Raw genomic sequence first — 16,394 nt, 5'->3', positions numbered from 1 at the left:
CTGTTTCAAAGCTTGAACAACTCAATCCAATTAAACATAGAATACAAATTGGCGACTGTGCAGTACCTAGTAGTAGTAAATGATTCCCCTCCGGCTCACAACAAGACATGATGCATTAAAAGTCCGTCATGTCAGTAAAATTGTTCCTCAATAATTTAAAGAAAATAGATAAAGTATTAGTTACACATAGCACAACATGTACACGATTCTAGGCTTGTTATTCTTCAGCAAGGCAACCAAAATTCTAAAGATGGTTGCCAGTGCAGCAATCAATTGCGAAAAAAAGAGACATACTGTTGTTATTTTGTCTAAGTTATCTCTATTATATAAATGAGGATAAACAGTGCACACACATCTCGACCTGTGCTTTAAGACACACTCTTTATAAATTTGAATGGGTTGTCTTCATTTCAAACTTGCGATATAAAAAGCTTTTACATAATTTTGAAAACTGAGTTGCGTCTAAGATTATGCAAAAACGAAAAACGTTAGTGCCTTCAGCGCTTTGATTTTAAATACTGTAGTCAAATGATTATAAATAAATGTAAGTAAAACGTTTACGCTTACGTTCATTTTAGTGTTGTAGCTCGTACAAGCACGTTATAAATGGCCAATTACGGGTTTTAAAGACAACAAGACCATGCTACTCAGAAAGCGTTCATTACCCCAAACTCTTTTGTCGTACAAAACACCACAGGTTACATTCAACTATTCATTTACACACAACACTACATTCCTCCCCACCTTTAAAGAAAACTTGCATAAAGTTAAATTAAACAAATTACTGAGCAACATTTTAAAGGAATAAGTAATCAAAGTAATTTGTTTCAATGTCCATGTAAATAAAACACAAAACTTCACAGTCCTTATAGATTAATCAAATCTCCACTCTCATAATAACTCTGATAAAAGTTTCTTTACTTAAACATATCAAGGAAATCTAAAGTTTCACACAATTGTTCAAAGCATAAGTATTTATGTGGGAGGTAAGTCATAATGGTAATAATAAACAACTCACATTCAACATACACTCATGGTTCAGGCATATAATCAAAGATTACTTGACTAGACAATAAACATTAGCAGCCATATGCTTAATGGGAAATCCTTTTGATACTTTGTTTAATTATTATACAACAATATAATGTTATTAACTTAATCCTAATGTCTTAAGTTTAATAGCTTGTCATTGCCTATAAATGATCATGGCGTAAAATGATTATTATTTTACATTGATAAAACAATCATTTAACAATGTTAACAATTTAAACAAAAATTAAACTTATATCAAAACTTCCAATGGTTTTTCAAATACCATGATCTTGAATAAAACAGACACTGCTAACCTATGTCAGTTCAAAATCACAGAGTCCCTTAGGCATTCCCGCTGCTCTAGGTGGATTTCTGCGCAAGGGAACAGGAGTCATTGTAGGAGACAAATCAGATTGACTCGAACCAAGGTCAGGTAACTGAGGGACTGGACATTCAACAATGCTTTCAGGTTCACCCTCAGGATCAGGATCAGGATCAGGAATACTAGCATTAACAGGTCTGAAATGTGAGGAATTGCGAGTAATGGTATGACCATTCCTATCAGCGATAACCATGCTTCCACGTCTCTCTTTGACTGTGTAAGGGTCAGGGTTATATGGAGGTGTAAGTTTGTCAACCTTACGCTGTTTGACCAGCACCTGGTCACCTGCTATCAATGTACACGGACTTGTGTGACGTCTGCTGTCTGCATACTGTTTCATCTTTTGCTTACTGTTTGCATCATTTATCGCCAAACGAGTAGAGACAGAAACAGGATAGACAGGCTTTGAGATTTCAGGTAGTCCCATACTCATCTTTCTCCCAACAAGGGCTTCAAAGGGGGATATCTGAGTGGATGCATGGGGAGTTGCTCTGTAGTGCATGAGAAAATCATGAAGTTCATCTCTCCAATCACGGTTCGCAGCAACTGCAGCCCTAACAAACTTGTTAAGTGTGGCCATAAACCTTTCTACAGTTCCGTTGGCCTCAGGCCAAAGAGGAGTAATTCTTCGGTGTTTGAACCCACAGGTAGAAGCAAACTCTGCAAATTCCTGTCCCTGAAATGGAGGACCATTGTCTGACTTCAGGACAGAGGGAAATCCTTGTCGAGCAAAGATAGACTTCAATGTACAACAACTCTGGCAGCTGTCGAATAAACAATCTCCACTTCTGGGAACCGGCTGTGTTCATCCATTACAACAAGCAAGTATTGGCCAGATGGGAAAGGACCTGCAAAGTCAACAGCAACTTCTTCCCATGGCTTAGAAGGAAGCTTTGTAGGACAGATAGGTTCTCGTTTGTTTGGACCGGGATATGAAGCCTGACATGGGATACAAGATCTTACCGCATCCTCAACCATCTTATCAATGCCGGGGAACCACACCTTCTCCCTAACTAGTTGCTTTGTCTTAACCATGCCTTGGTGGGTATGGTGAGCAATTTCGACAACATGCTGCTGCAAGGAAGTGGGAACAACAATGCGGTGGTCACGCAAAATAACACCATCTACTATCGAAAACTCATCTCGAAACCTGACAAAGGACGTACAATCGGAGTGAGACCAGTTGCCGGACTGAATGGCTGTCATAACTTTCTGCAGTGTAGCATCCTCTCTGGTTGCGGTTTGAATCTCCTGTAAGGACATAGCTTTCGGTACTGCCTTCTGGACAATGAAAGCAACATGAGCCTCAGCTGCATTATCACGTTTTGGCTTCGTGAATGGGTGCCTGCTCATATAGTCAGCAGGATTCAGGTCATCTTTACCTGGACGATACTCGAGTGTGAACTGATACGGCATCAACCGAAGACGCCATCTCTCAATGCGCGCAGAAGCAGGTTTACGACTGTTCACAAGACCTAGAAGGGGTTTGTGATCTGTGATCACATTGAATTCAGAAGCAAAGAGATACAGATGGAAGTGCTCAACACCATAAACAACAGCTAACATCTCACGATCTGTTTGTGAATATCGCTGTTCCACGTCTGTGAGTGCACGGCTTCCGTAACATATAACTCTACCTTCCTGAGTGAGAATCGCTCCGACTCCAACAGGGGATGCATCAACAAGAACCTCAGTTGACTTGTTCTGGTCAAAGTAAGCCATCACCTTAGTACTAGACAGAGCAGATCGCAAACTATCAAAAGCATTTTGGGCATCACTTGACCAATCCCAAGGAACATCTTGCCTAGTGAGACGTCTGAGTGGCTCAGTCATGGTTGTATAGTGAGGTATGTATCGAGAAACATACTGCGTCATGCCAAGGAAAGATCTTACTTCAGCTGGGTTTTGAGGAGCTGAGTGACCTACAATAGCCTTAATTTTTTCTGGATCAGCCGAAACACCTGTATCGCTGAAAACATGGCCAAAGAAAGAGATTTTGTTTACAGAAAAGACACATTTATCTCTGTTGAGTTTGGCACCACATCTGTTCAGTCGCTCCAATGTAAGGCTAAGTGCTCGATCATGATCTGACTGAGATTTACCATGAATAATGATGTCGTCTGCCAAGTTCTTTGCACCAGGGATGTCAGCAAGGAGGTCTGCAACCGTCTTCTGGAAAATTTCAGATGCAGCATTCACACCAAACAATAGACGTTTGTAGCGCCGTAAACCAACATGAGTGACAAAAGTAGTGATGTACCTGCTGGACTCATCAAGTTCAAGTTGGTGATATGCGTTGGACAGATCAAGTTTGCTGAATACTGTAGAACTATTCAAATCTGACATAAGTTCTTCCACAGTTGGCATAGGGTGTTTCTCCCTAGAGATAGCCTTGTTAGCCTCACGCATGTCAATGCAAACACGAACACCTTTTGACTTTTTGGGGACAACTACAACGGGGCTTACCCAGGGTGTGGGACCTGAAATAGGCTCAATAACATCAAGGTCTTCAAGACGCTTGAGTTCAGCTTCAACATCTTTGCGTACATGGAATGGAATTCGCCTATGACGCTGTGTCACTGGGGGAACATCATGATCAATGTGCAGTTTCACAGAGATGCCCTCTATCTTGCCCATCTTGCCATCAAACAGAGAAGGGTACTGATCTGGAATAGAACTTGAAGCTGCAAACGAAGAAAATGCAAACTGAACAATATCCAGAGCTTGAGCAGTTTTGGCCCCAAGGAGACAGCTGGACTGCCCAGAGTCAGTGTTACCTACAACATACATGTCAGCAGTAACTGTTTTACCCTTATAATTGATGGTTGTTCTAAAATAACCCTTAACATCTAAAGGTTGAGATGCACCGTATGCAAAAATCAATGGTACAGGCTGTTGAAGAGAAGGTTTGCTGCCCATGTTATTGTAAATATTTTCATTCATTATATTTACACTAGAACCAGTATCAATCAAAAATTTAACATCACTGTTAAAAATATTAACACAAACAGAGGGTATGCTAGAATTTGTACAACAAAGGTTAAATACAGATTCATCACTAGAACTATTTTGTGTAGCTTCTGAAGTACTGGCTTCTGTATAGTTCACATGTTGTAATCTTGATCTGCAAACTGTTTGAAAATGATTTAATTTGCCACAATGATGACACTTCTTCCCAAATGCCGGACACTTCCGGTCTACATGTTTGCCACCACAGTTACGACAGTCAGTGCCAGTTCTTGATGCCTGGGATGGGTTGTTGTAGGAACCACGACCTCGTGAAGATACACTACGACCACTCGAAGACACACCACGACCACGCGAAGACACACCACGACCACGCGAACCACCAGGGATAGTGTGGATAGCGTTAGCGTTAGCTGCTTGCCGTCCCTCCATGTCAGACGCTCTAACCTCGGAAACCTCCAATGCGCGAGCCTCTTCAATAAGTCTGTCAAGAGTAAAGTTATCTCGCAGAGCTCGACGTCTGATGCGTGTAGACGTGCATCCTTGTATAACTTTGTTAAGGATCTCAGTGTCCTTGTTGTGAAATTCACATGTCGCTGCAAGGGTTCTTAGCCTTGTGTAAAAGGTGTCGATCGACTCACCAGATTCTTGTTTCGACTGCCTAAACTTATAGATTTCGTAGGTAAGATTCTGTTTCGGAGTGAAATAGTTTTTGAATGAGGAACACAATTTTCCATATTCGTCAGGGGTTTCTATGTTATCACCGTTTTCATTCTGTACAGTTTTAGTAGAACCTACCCCTTTTTGTTCATCAGTGAACGAGTCATATATGTCGAAACACTCTTCGCCACAGTAATGCAGAAGGAGAGCCTTTTGCGCTTGTCAATATCAATGTCCAGTGCACAGATTAAATTGTCTAATTTTTCCGTCCACTTACGCCACCGTACGCCGGCTGAATTTGACGAAGAATTTGACGTGTCGCCGCTGTCATGGATGTTGAACGAAGGAAATGGAGGAAGGTTGGCCATCCTCGTCGCCAGTTTAGTGTTGTAGCTCGTACAAGCACGTTATAAATGGCCAATTACGGGTTTTAAAGACAACAAGACCATGCTACTCAGAAAGCGTTCATTACCCCAAACTCTTTTGTCGTACAAAACACCACAGGTTACATTCAACTATTCATTTACACACAACACTACATTCATGAATATTGATACATCACACTCTAGACATACTTGCCAACAAAGCGCCGCCTGCTCTGTTATTTATTGATTGCACAAAGCTACCGCGCTCTCTCAGGTTAACAAACTGGGAAACCAAACTCTTTGCGCGAAGGAAAACATGTCATTGTGAAGACGTATTGTTGTACGAGTAATATCATCAAAGAAAAACAATCTTCCAAATATTCGTTATAAATATGTATTTAATGTTTATCAGGGTTTCCCCATAGGCCATACCATTTACCCAATCTACATGATAGGCGACATTATTTTTGTTTATAACTGCCGTAGTCCCTTCCAATAACATCATGTGCAGGTAAGTTAATAAAGACAAACAAAACATAAAAGACTGGTAGAAATCTGAAAATATATTTGTTTCAACATGCACTTATTTCTACTTAAATGATTAAACAAACAACAGTCGGATTTTGGACTTTGACCCCCGCCAGAGCCGCCATGATGACACGTCGTTCTAGAAAATGCAAATGCCTTTCTTTTATTTTTCTCGAAAAGAACATCTACAACATACCTTGCTTTATGATCCACGACTTATTATAACATAAACCTCTTAATCTAATTAAACTTCAACAAAATGTTTGATGTACTTCTAAATATTTGTTTTGATTCATGATTCATCTGTATTATTTCTAAAAATAGGCAGCTGTTTTCTGAAAATAAAGAACGGTTACTCTATCAAACTAACACACATACTATACTCTACAAGAAGATCTCGATAAATTAATGAAATGGGAACATCTTTGGGACATGGAGTTCAACCCAAGTAAATGTCAAGTTTTAAACATAACCAGAAATAAATCAAAATTCTTTTTTAATTACAGGCTCCATGGACAAATATTAGAAACTGTTGACAATACAAAATACTTAGGCGTGGACATTTGAAAAGACCTTTCCTGGAACACCCATATAAATAGAATTACAAATAACGCTAATAAATCTCTTGGTTTTCTCCGCAGGAACATACAGACGAGAAATTCCAACATTCGCCAGCTTGCATACAAGACCATGGTTAGAACACAGGTTGAATATGCTTCTTCCGTATGGAGCCCTCATACATTACAAAATATACAAAAAATTGAAAATGTACAGCGCCGAGCAGTCCGCTGGGTCAAACATAACTATTCCCCATATGACAGTGTCACCTCCATGCAACAGGAACTTGGTTGGCAGACCCTACAAGATAGACGAAATAACGCTACATTAATAATGTTTTTCAAAATTGTTCAATGTTAAGTGGCTGTACCCCTACCATCATATATCGAGCGACCCACCAGATTCACTCGTCACATGCATCCCCTCTCCTACAGACAGATCCATACTACTGCAAAGTATTATAAGTTTTCATTTTTTCCAAGTGCTATTGTGATGTGGATCAACCTCCCCGCCACTACAGTTTTACATCCTGATCTTGAAGGGTTTAAGCAGTCCCTGCCTTCCCCCTCTGCCCCTTGAACTCTGGGAGACATGTTTTTAACCTTAAATCACTTCACTTTTAACAGTTTTACCTGCACTGACTGCGCACCTGTCGATCATACCCGAAAGGGGAGTTAGACGGTATAATTTATAGATAGATCACAGGTGGTTAGCGTGTGGCTATGATATTAATTAGTGAAAACATCATTTTGAATGATAAATAATCATATTATAACGAAAAATTAACTTTTCTGAAAAAAAAAATTTCACTATCAAATATATATATAACAAGGTATGCAACTCAAAATCACCCCAAAACGGGGTGCATCGCTTTGAACAGCCATATCTTCATCAATTGTGCAGCGATTTTTACGATCTCGGTCTTATTCAACGCAGAAATGAATTTCCTTTCTGGAAATGTATATGTCTTGCAATATTTTTACAAATGCTGGGTCAACTTTTAAGAAATAACACGATACACAACACGCATGACCCAGTTGACAGTGATCATGTATTCTTTATGAATGAAATCTCCAGTCGTAAAGACACACCTCCGCATTGGACCAATGAAATCACTCGTATGTTTAAAATGTCAGTTAGTTGAAATGTATGTAAACAAAGGTTTCAAACGGCGCTGGACAGTTAGTCTTGATGCAGAATGTAACGACAAGAACGGTAATAATGTTTTTTCATACGTTTTATTGAATTATGGTATCGAACTACATGAACTTTGTAGGGAAGTTGCCCTTTACTCCGTGAAGATTTCAGTCTTAAAGACAGCATGATCACTGTCAACTGGGTCATGCGTGTTGTGTATCGTGTTATTTCTTAAAAGTTGACCCAGCATTTGTTAAAATATTGCAAGACATATACATTTCCAGAAAGGAAATTCATTTCTGCGTTGAATAAGACCGAGATCGTGAAAATCGCTGCAAAATTTATGAAGATATGGCTGTTCAAAGCGATGCACCCCGTTTTGGGCTGATTTTGAGTTGCATACCTTGTTATATATATATTTGATAGTGAAATATTTTTTTTTTTCAGAAAAGTTAATTTTTCGTTATAATATGATTATTTATCATTCAAAATGATGTTTTCACTAATTAATATCATAGCCACACGCTAACCACCTGTGAGATAGATCATTCTATACATAAATGGTGACGTCACTACGTTATTGTCACCTCTATACTTAGACGCATCACGCACCTCCATTTGGAGGCATTTATGACTACGACACAAAGAAGTCCGCGGATGAATGAAGAATTTGCTTTATAAGTAAACTTTCATGTTATGATTTAAAAGTTAAGTATAGTTTTGTTCAGTCTTACGGTCTTATGTTAGTATCAATTAAAATTTTCGTAAGTTTTCAACAATTTCGCTCTTTATTCATTTTTTTAAACTGTACTTTCACTTTCGGTTGTATAACAACATGTATCCTTTATTGACGAAAGTTTGCAATGAAATAGCGTTTTCAAAACCGCTTAAAAAGTTTCAGAAGGTGTGTCTGATGCATGTTAAGAATACACACAATGTCATAGCTATATTGCCGACTAGTATGGGAACAATTTGGTATTTCAAGTGGCTCCATTTGCATTGCAAGAGAAGTTCAAATTGACTTGTTCAGTTTGTTAAATTTTGACACCCTAATTATATATTTTTTTATAAGTGCTTGAAAGATTTTTTTCTTTAAATAATTGAGATCAATGAAAATTTTAGTAAAAGCACAGCATTGATGTTCTATGATGGTCATTTTTTAGTGGAATAGTATGTTACAATAAAACAATTATAACTAGTGTATTAATGAATTTAGATTAGGTGTCATCTTTAAATGGGGTAGTAATTCATTATATGAGATTAGCACATTATATAGTTGAAAAATAAATAACACTTTAATGACTTACCATAGTAAAATAAAGTAGCATAGAATGTGTTGCAGGTCATAAAATGTGAAACTGAAATTGAAGAAGGTTTACAAATATTTTACACTGACAACACTGTTGGTTTTCCAAAAAAAAAATCCTTCCTATCTACCTGCCCTAGTTTTTTGGGGCAAATTTAAATATTATTAATATCATTGAGTTAAATTATTAAAATATCAATATGTTTTGATTACATTAGCTTATTTTATTATTACTAATAAATACTTTGCAAGGAAAGTCCAATTCTGTTTTAATTAGTCTTAATTAGGTACTAGTAAAATTGAAAATATCAGTGACATCCAAAACTTGGCTTATATGCATATGAATGCATATTTTCTTTGACAGTTACATAGTACCCTATTTAATTGGATTAAAAACAACAAATAACTATAGTTCTACAACCCAGCCCAAGTTGACTCAAACTGAATTAATTCATCAATTGATCCTATTTAATTATATTAAAAACAACATGTGTAAGATTTTGAGAATATCTCATGTATTCCTCTAGTATTCCTCTAGTACACCAACATGCACGTCTTACTAATGATTTACATCGTCATGCACTCCTTAAACAGTTTAACAAAAATAATGAATGATTAATCCAAAGAAAACAACAAACAAGCTGCTTCATATAAAAAGTTAATTACATAAGATTACATAAGCAAAAAAATCATTTTGATAATAAATCAAGATTTTACTTCAACCAAACCATTATAAATTTATTGTGAGGAGGGGGGTAATGTAAGCACTAAAACTAAAATGGGGGAAATGTCTGGTGAGGGAACATCTTGGGGGGGCGTCCGGAATTCCTGCTAAGGGCGACAGTGTTGTTAATGTGTCTTTAGAGGAAATAACTGAAGGAAAGTACTCATTGGTGTATGCCCATCCAGAAGCATTTCTGAGCATATCAATTGGAACAGCAATATTGAGTGCATTTGAAAGAGATATAACTGTTTCATGTATTGCTTTTGATGAAGCCCACAAATCATGGTCCTTTAATGGTAGCTTTCCTATTAGCGAATTTTATACTTATTTTTTACTCTACAATCTAGCTCTTTTGTCATAAAATGAGAAGTTTTATTATCCAACAGGTTTTGTGTTTGAACCTCACAAATTTTATAAGACCAAAGTCCCATCATATAATCATCATCACAATCAGCAGCAGCATTATCATATTCATCATCATCATTGTTAGCAGCAGCATCATTGTGTTGTATTATCAGAATTCAATACAAATACAAACACAACCATTACAACTCTTACTACTACTACTACTAATTAATTAATTATCTACTACTACAACAAGAACAACAACTACGACTACTACTACTGATCTTACTTCTACTACTACTAGTCTACTACTACTACTACTACTACTACAACTACTACTACTACTACTTCTACTACTACTACTACTACTTCTACTACTACTACTACTACTACTACTGCCACCACCACCACCACCACCACCACCACCACTACTACTACTACTACTACTACTTGGTACACCAGAACTTGTTGTCCATGGAGATGATAAGGAGAACTCCCAGAGTATTGATCGAACCCACGCCCAGCGGACATCATTCTCTACACCATAGCGACCATGAATTAATATTTGACACCATGTACAACATAATTAACCTTATTACAAAAAACATGGAATTCACAAAGTGACTGAAAATGCTTTAAAATAAATGCAAATTTGAAATTTGAAACAAAACAACCTAAGCAATACATAATAAGAAACACTACATTATTGAAACACTGATACCATGAACATTTTAGGGTGTAACACCTTATGTACATGTACCAGACCTTTAATGTACTACCAGTACTTTGAAACTTTATGTACCACCTACATAAAATATAGGTGTTATTGTCCATTCATTCATAGCAGTCCTGATGAATTATGGTCATTCTCTAAACATGATTAAAGTCTAAAGAAGGAAATAATTTTGATTTTTTTTACAGTTTGAACATTAAGGTCATTCTCTCTTCTCTTCAAAGTATCATATTTCAATTATACAATATAATACAAACATTTTAGACTTTATAATCCTTAGTCAGGATAAGATAAGAGACAAATGAATTTTTATAATTTACTTCAATTTCAGGTAAGACTAATAAATCATTTATTAAGTACTACATGTACTTGGGCTAATAAATTAAACTAAGACACTCAGTGACACTTAGAGTAGACAATCAGACAAAATATAAAATCTATCGCCAATATATAAGTCTAAATTCATAAATACTATCACACAAAATACATTTCATCAATAACACACATTCATATTAAATTAGTTATCTCTTTATATTATAAATATGGTACATAAAGTGTCAGATAGTGGTACATAAAGTTTCGGTATATAAACGGACTGGTACGTAATGTGTGACATTCAACATTTTAAAAATCAGTTAACAATATATGGACTTCATCGTTTTGCATATACGCAATCAAAGCATATTTATTAAAAATTAAAACACACTGTTCATGGCTGTATCTTTTTATTTATACATGCATAAACTATTCTGGTTATTAATACATTTTTAAAATTATATATAAACAAGAGCACCACATTATGGGTGCCAAGCTAGGCTGCGGTGCAGTTTTGAATAAATGAAATTTATTAAAAGAATTTTTTAGAGGTTAGTGACCTTTGACCGAGTGACCCCAAAATGGGTGAGGTGTGTAGAAATCATCACGGTGCATATACATGTGAGGTTTCAATGTTATAGGTGGAAGCACTTTGATTTTAGAGCCGATGTAAAGGTTTTAGCACGACGCGGACATCTGACGACGAGCTATGACAATACCTAGGGTTTTCCCCGAAAACAGCCGAGCTAAAATTGAGCGCCATTAGTCCAAATTTTTGACGCTCTTAAATATTAAGCTACTTTTTATATGGGTAATATTTGGAGCAAAGAATTTAGCCCATATAAAAAGTATCTCTAAATTCTTTGCGCGTCTTATAAATAAGACTAGAGCGCCATATAAATTAAATGGAAAACATACGACTTTATGTCAAGAAAAATAAAGCTGTAAAAATCTCACCTGCTCGTCTTTGATGTTGCAATTAGCACATTCAGCATTTTCAGTATCTACTAAATAAATATATGAAAGTGCCAAATGTCCAAGATACCATGACTTCCTCCTCAAAATGTTAGATCCTTTGAACTCCATTTATTTTATCCCTGATTAATCCTTTCACACATGAGGCCTACATGTAAGATTCCTTGTAATGTTCACAGCGTTTATTTTAAATCGTTTATGTCCTCAAATTTCAGCAGGTATTTAATTATAAATATTTATTAATGATTTTGATTTATTTACTATTTCGAAGATACAGTCTTGCAAGGTTACTGGAGGTTTCGGCGAAACCTCAGTTCGGCGAATTGATTATAAATAGTAGGTGTTAAACCGGTTCGGCGAAATGATTTATAGTTGATTACGCCTCTACGTAACTACTTAATAGGTGTGAATAGATCGATCTACAGCATTGCTATCACATTCCAATTGTCGGCGAAGTGATAGCAAACACTATTGTGTTGCCCATTAGCAGATCAATTACTTATTTCTTGCTATCAGAAAAGTTTTGACAATTTGGAAAAAAAGTTCAATACAACTGATTAACTTAGTAACTCAGTTCTTACTAAGGAAAATTTTGCTGAAGTATATGTTATATCAATTTTGTTATTGCAATTCATAATGTAATGTTAAGAACCAAAAAAAAGTTAAATAAAACTCAGTAACTTAGTAACCCAGTTCTTACTAAGTAAAATATTGCTAAATTATATGTTAAATATAAAAATGTAGCAATCTAAATTCCATGTACAAAATTTAAAAAAAAATCTCAATTAAAATTATAATTGAAATTTTGTTCACATTCATAAATTGTTTTATTTCCAATAGCAAAAATAAAATGATAAAGTTAAAATGAATCCTTATGGAATGGTTACAGTATCTCTAATGAAGACTAATGACACTGTCTGGTGCTCAACAGCTCGAAATTCCTCACCTATGCCAGGTGTGAAATGTCATGTTTTTTGAGTAAACATCCCTAACCAAGTGGGTCTTTCTTCACAAGTGACACATTCTTCAAATAATTAGACCAATTAACAACAACATTCATACTTTTATACTTTTATTTAATTTTACATAACAATAACATAGTCCAGCACATAATCTCATAATACATTTTCTAAATCGCATCATAAATTTTCATTGTATTTCTGTTATATTGTAATGAAAATACATATATAAATACTTAATACATAAAAGTGGCACATGAAAAGCACACAAGAGGGTTGTCCAGGTGGCGGTGAATGCTGGATAGGACTTGAATGTAGTCGTGCTTGGTTCTTCGTGACATAAGAATATATACCAGTGGTACTTGTTTGGTATCTTCGCCTTTTCTTACGAAGGCATGAATAGTCACTAGTTGGTAGAAGGGACGTTTTACCAGTTTGAACGTCCCATCTACAAACCACTTTCTTGATTGTTTTAATACACTGAGTTGTTCCGTTGTTGCGAACACTATATGTCGTTGGTCCTCATAACGGATGTCATCGAGTATAAAGTTCTGACCTATGTATTCCCTGTCAAGGTCAAAATTGAAGTCACATGGTTCTTGTGGGCGCATCTTCTGGCGGTGTAAGTTGACGGCTGTTGTAAGATTGTCCATTCGAGGCAGGCACACATCGTCTTCTGTCACCATTTCTTTCATGACCGTCTCTACAATTTCTGCCGCCGGACGGTACACATCACTGCGACCGATCTGCTTCGCCTTTGTTCTGATCTTAGATTTTTTATATGCCCCTGGATCTGCGGGATGTGTATGTCCATTTAGACTGGCTGTATACATGTCGCCAAATTGTTTTACACTAGCGAAGCATGTTACTTGCTTATTTCTCACACTACATGTCCAGTACGTTCTTCCACTGTGTGTCTTCCTTGCGTTGTATGTGTAGCCGTCACTGCTCACGAGTAGTCGACCACCACGCTTACTGCCACTTTCCACTACTTCGTACGTTGTTGGTACCGCGTTGGGAATGACATCATCAAGTGGTCGATCGGGTAGTGATTGATCAAGCGACACATGTGGTCGCTCAATATTTCGGTTCGATATATCGAACGACCGGTCATCTATGGTATTTGAGACTTCTTCCATCCCATCCTCTTCTGGTTCTACTTCGTCTGACATCAAGCGGTACTGCTCAGATGTAATACCGGTGTCGCATTTACGATGCTGCCACCGACCACAACCGTCACAACTTACGGCGTGCATACGCCGAGTCTATTCACACCTATTCAGTAGTTAAAAATATCGCTAATTAAAATATACAATTTGCAATGCCGTAATCAACAATAAATCATTTCGCCGAACCGGTTTAACACCTACTATTTATAATCAATTCGCCGAACTGGTGTTTCGCCGAACTGGTGTTTCGCCGAAACCTCCATAATCCGTCTTGCAACGTGTTTAGTTAGTCTAAGTTACGTGTTAGGTAATTCTTACAAACAATAGACTGACATGAAAAGTGGCTCCTTTTGAAGCACAAACTGCATCCATGTATATATTTCAGCTGGCCCGGTTTGATGGGGCCTGTTTTTGATAATAATTAATTACCATTTTTCACTTCCGTGTTTATTATGTTTACCAACGCCATGATGGAAAAAGTCCGTTTCCCACAATGCTTAGCGCGCATTCACACAGGTCAGTCAATCGGGACACCTCGGACAATTCCGCCATATCGGCGATCGTCTCTCGGGTGTATTTGGTGGAAGGATATGTCTAACGCCTCTAGGCGGAAGATATTACACCGAAAATATAGTTCGGGTTACACACCAATAAATTTGCACTAAATCAACTGATAATATAGATATATAAGGACCAATATCTTTAAGGAGTAATATAATAGAATATTCATTAATGTTATTGTTTAAAATTAGATATTATTGCATGCAAAATATTCAAATTTTAATAAAATGTTAAGAAAGCCAATTAGTTGTTTATTGAAGTGAAAACAGCAACATTATTCAAACTTAAAAGAATCAGTATTTCCTAAATTATAATCATTGCAACACTGCTGATGTTCGGCTGCAGGCGACAAACTTTGAGATTTAATCAATATTTATGTTCTATACCATAAACAATCGTACAACACTGTACAGTGTTACAGAAAAAACTCTTTGGTGTAATATAAGAAATAGTAAACTCCACGTTGGTCCCAATGCCATTATAGTGACCAGCCAGGCAGTCACAAACTGTATATGGACCATAGCCATACAGCCCTCAGTGGGGCTATTATCAGTATTTAGACACCTGAAAGGTTTCATGGAATGGAATGAGTGGGGCTTGATTGAATTTGAAAAACAATTCTTTCTGTACATTTGATTATGGCAACCATACAGTACTTCTGGCAGATATTGTTTATATTTTATCCTAGGCATTTTAATTCCAGATGTTGTTATCCCGGCGAGGCAACTAGCTTTTCAAAGCCTTAAACAATCCAGTGCCATTAAAATTAGGGACAGTGTAACAATGTTCAGTTTGGTAATATTAATATATTAACTTTGCCCTTGGAAATGAACTCAATTCAGAATGGCCTCTCAAAATAAGACATACTGTATTGGAAATGTTAAAACTGAGCAGTGGTGTTGTTAAAATTTATATTATTTATCTTTTAAGAAACTTTAAGATACTTATCACAGGCATGCCCATGGTTTTGGTTCGGTAATCTTTAGATGGGAAACAAAAACACTAAATATGGTCGACAGTGCAGGCAACAATTGTAAAAAGATATTTTCCATCCCTGACTGCCATTACTGACATGAAGTAATTTAACTGTAATATGTCTGGAAACAGTGTCAGTCACACTTTTCTAAATATTGATTTATTCATGCATATTTATATACATGTCATACAAGTACAGATCATACAATACAGTCAATTTACAACATTTAACAATTGGAAAACAATTATCACAGGTTTTGGATCACAATGCATTGATATATCACATTTTGAATATCACATTCAAAGTTAATCATTTATATTCAGTTACAAGTAAATAGTCAGTGTATTTGGCAGAGATCTGAAATAACAAGTAGTTACAAGATGTTGAAATCAAGACATGATATGTATACCACAGGATGTCCCATGAAAGGTTTGCAACTTATTTCCAATGGGGCCCTATAGATGGGTGGAAAATGTACAAAAATGGTGGCATTAATACGCATAAAAATATCATTAATTTAAACTTGAGACTATAGTCTTGAGATCAAATAGTAATTAGCATATATTATTAGAGAGCATTAGTTACACAATGTATACTACTATCTTGTCATCACATTTAAATGTACGTACAAATACTTTATTGATGACTTTTTTAACAACAGTAATATATATATATATATATATATATATATATATATATATA

The 16,394-nt window shown here is 36.4% G+C and overlaps 1 protein-coding gene across 4 annotated transcripts in view; it reads right to left on the bottom strand.

The window, feature by feature from the left end:
- The window catches only part of LOC127848701 (heat shock 70 kDa protein 12A-like), a 155,175-nt gene that overhangs the window by 10,080 nt on the left and 128,701 nt on the right, over positions 1–16,394 (bottom strand). The window contains exon 1 of one of the 4 annotated variants that reach the window (XM_052381303.1): positions 6,131–6,295. The exons of 2 other annotated variants lie outside the window; for them this stretch is intronic. The gene's annotated coding sequence lies outside the window, so the exon portion shown is untranslated. Of the gene's footprint in view, positions 1–6,130; positions 6,296–16,394 lie in introns of those variants that run through there. One more of the 4 variants, XM_052381305.1, reaches the window with a different exon arrangement.

Source organism: Dreissena polymorpha, chromosome 10 (genome assembly GCF_020536995.1).
Source record: "Dreissena polymorpha isolate Duluth1 chromosome 10, UMN_Dpol_1.0, whole genome shotgun sequence".
NCBI classification, from domain to species: domain Eukaryota; kingdom Metazoa; phylum Mollusca; class Bivalvia; order Myida; family Dreissenidae; genus Dreissena; species Dreissena polymorpha.
This window is presented reverse-complemented; position numbering and strand designations above follow the sequence as displayed.